The following is a 3136-nucleotide window of genomic DNA, read 5'->3' on the forward strand; positions in this document are numbered from 1 at the left end:
TTTTGTGCTGTGACCATGAAAAATTGTGGCATTCCGGTTTGTGATTAACTTTTAACTTCATGTTCTAGAGAGAGATTTCAGAAGGGAATAGCCATTGGTCAGTTTTATAGAAAAACATCCTTGAAAAATGTTTATATATTTAAGCCATTTGATTTAAACAAAAATGGGAATATAAAGTTAACAAGGACATAGTAATTAAGCAATTTTCAATGGTTATTGACCCATTCATTACAGAATTATACATTTTGCCGGAAGATTTTTCTTTTTAATTTTCAGTAAGATAAATATGTCTGATTTTTAGCTTCAAGGAAGATCATAGAGCAGCAATAAAAAGTTATAATGGAATATCTTTGCCTGTCAGCTCTTGCCAACATTGCTTCAGCTTCCAAATTAAGGATGCTAGGTATGCAGAAAAATACCTTCCAGTCTGGACTTAGATGTGTCTCAATGTCATTGGCTTTGGAGCAGAATCTGCTGCATAGTTACATTACTTGGGACAATCACAGTGAACCACACACTACCATCAGCTACTCTACTAAAACTCCATTGAACTGTCATTTGTTCAACAATATGCTCTGAACTGGTGTCACCCTAATAATTACAGAGGTAATAGGGAAGCACAGGAAGAGCAGCCCAGATGCAACATGGGGAAACAGAGGCACTATAAGAATGATGTAATTCAGCAATCTGGAAAGTAATCAGTGTTGATCTAAAATTGGTTTGACCCAGAGAAGTTCTGCTTCAAGACTCTAACCCTGGTCAGTGGCTGTCTACTTACTCAGAGCCTACCTGGAACTCCCCACCCTTACATATTCTCAAAGAAAACTACCAATAGCCCATGCTCAACACCTACATCTTCCCTACTCTCAACTCCCTGAAGTAAACCTGTCCCAAGCTCAACCACCATTCCCAAAGAGGTTGTTGCCTTTCATTGTTCTAATTAAAGACAATTGGCTTCTGTTGATGTTGGAGTTGTGTTTGTTTCTTTCCCAATCAATCATCACAGTCCATTCCTGATTTAACAATTAGAAAGATGCTAAAATCCAAAGAATCTGTTCCAAGCAAACAAAGAAACATACTAACACAATGTTAATTTCTGACCCAGCATATAAAGTTTTAGAAAATGGAAGGTTGGCTGTCAATATAGATCAAGATAATGAGAAGATAAGTGGGGGATAATGCTATGATATTTGAAAGGTATCTAACATATCACATACTATGCTGTTAATTTTATATTTTTCTTCAGTGATTTGTGCCATCATTGCTACCTTGAAAACAAATAGATAAAGAAAAAAATAAATAGCATGGTCAGATACATACTTGAGGTGTGTCATGCTGAGGATATTTATAAAGTAAATTTCTGAGGGCAGAGGAGAAAAGTAACACGACTGTTGTAGTTTTTTTAAGGAGAGACTAATTATTGATGAATATGGGAAGAGCTGATTTCTTGAAAATCAAGGATGAGGTGATAATAATTGACATAAATGGTACCTAATTAGTGATTTAAAAAGAAAGATGCCTTGAATGACATACTAGTTTCTGACCTAAGCAAGAAATGAGGAGTGAGTTTAAAAAGTCATTAACATAAGAAAGAAAAGTGGAGATTGCATGAAGACTATACTTTCAGGGATCAGATACTGTCTGTTACTAGAGACGTTTCTGTGACTGTGAGGAGTACCTGAGACCATGAGGGTGAAAGATAGCATCCTCTCCTGAGTGTGAAGCTGGTTCTTGAGCTTGCTTTTCTGCAGCTGTCTCTTGACTTTGTTGACCCTTCTTCTCTTCCTTTGGAAGAGGGAGAGAGCAAAGGCAACTGAGTGTAAAAAAAGAACATGTTTTGTTCATATGTAAATTTTATTTGTTATCATTGTGCATGTGTATGTATGAAGTGTCTGTGCATAGGGACGATAGAATACAACTTTGTGAGCTCAGTTCTCTCCTTCTACCTTTATATGGGTTTTCAGAATCTAATTCAGAACATTAGGTTTATACCATTTATACCACAAGTGTTCCTACCCACTGAGCCATCTTGCTGGATCCTAAAGATCATTTTTTTTATCTTTTAAAATGTATTTTATTCTAAAGTTTCAAAAGAAAATAAAAGAAAACCAACCCTAAATCCATTTCCAGAATATTTTCAAGTTGTGTATTTAACATCAGTAAGTGTACATGTCTGCATCTATGTGCAGTGGATTGTACATATTACGTGTGTATGTACTGAGGTAATCAAGAGACACACTAATGCTAAGTAGGACACAAACCATTGTAACTTTAATTTTTGCATTTTTTGTCCATTGTTATAAAGCTACTACACACATAGAACTAGGATTTAAAACAAGATTTAAATTTTAAGATGGCTCATGGCCTGTCATACAGAATTAAAAGAAAAATGAGGACATCTCCTGCATGCCAAATCATTGACTAATAGTTAATTTGAAGGACATTTGTGTTTAGGGATTTTATTCTGTGAAACTATACTGCACACCCATCCTTAAAGCACATTTTCATTAGTGAGCAGCCACTGAAATGGAGATCACCCATTGCTGTGATCTATATTGTAGTAGACAATAGTGAGCAGCCACAGAAGTGGATATCACACATTGCTGTGGTCTTTATTGTAGTAGAAAGTAAGTGTCATCAAATGACTTGCTGGGATTATGGCAGGGCAGTGGTTGCAATTATGTGGTAGTTGCTTCTGGACTTGAGAAAAAGAGGGAGAGCACTCAGTGTCAGCACTCTGAGAAGGCATGCACCTGCTACATGACAGTGGTGTTGAAGGGGCTTGCTTTCTTTTTAATTTTTTTGGTCAGGTGGTAAGCTCTAAGATAACAATTTTATTTGGGTAATGAACCAAAGTTCATCAACCTCCTGAAATGGGTTGTGATAATAATGTCATTTGTTGTAGTACATGTCATAATTTCTAAGCACATTCATTGTCATTATCTTATTGGATTTGTTTCAGACTTGTTACAATAGGCCAGTAGGTGATGATGTCATCATTTTGGACTTGGGGAGTCAGATCATAACTTCTCCTGCCTGAAACCCTGAAAGGTGTTTGCTTGTTGCAGGAAGTGTGAAGCTTTAAACCATCACTCTGAGTCTCATGACACTGTGTGCATTGTCTCCTTCCTCCTGT

At 36.5% G+C, this 3136-nt stretch overlaps 1 non-coding gene across 1 annotated transcript; it reads left to right on the top strand.

Annotated features, from left to right (window-relative positions):
* Positions 1-1611: 1611 nt before the first annotated feature.
* Positions 1612-1820, top strand: LOC118595971. Its single transcript, XR_004946643.1, has one exon. It is a non-coding gene; the product is annotated as a small nucleolar RNA U3 (small nucleolar RNA).
* The last annotated feature ends 1316 nt before the right edge of the window (positions 1821-3136 follow it).

Source organism: Onychomys torridus, chromosome 14 (assembly GCF_903995425.1).
Source record: "Onychomys torridus chromosome 14, mOncTor1.1, whole genome shotgun sequence".
Taxonomy (NCBI): domain Eukaryota; kingdom Metazoa; phylum Chordata; class Mammalia; order Rodentia; family Cricetidae; genus Onychomys; species Onychomys torridus.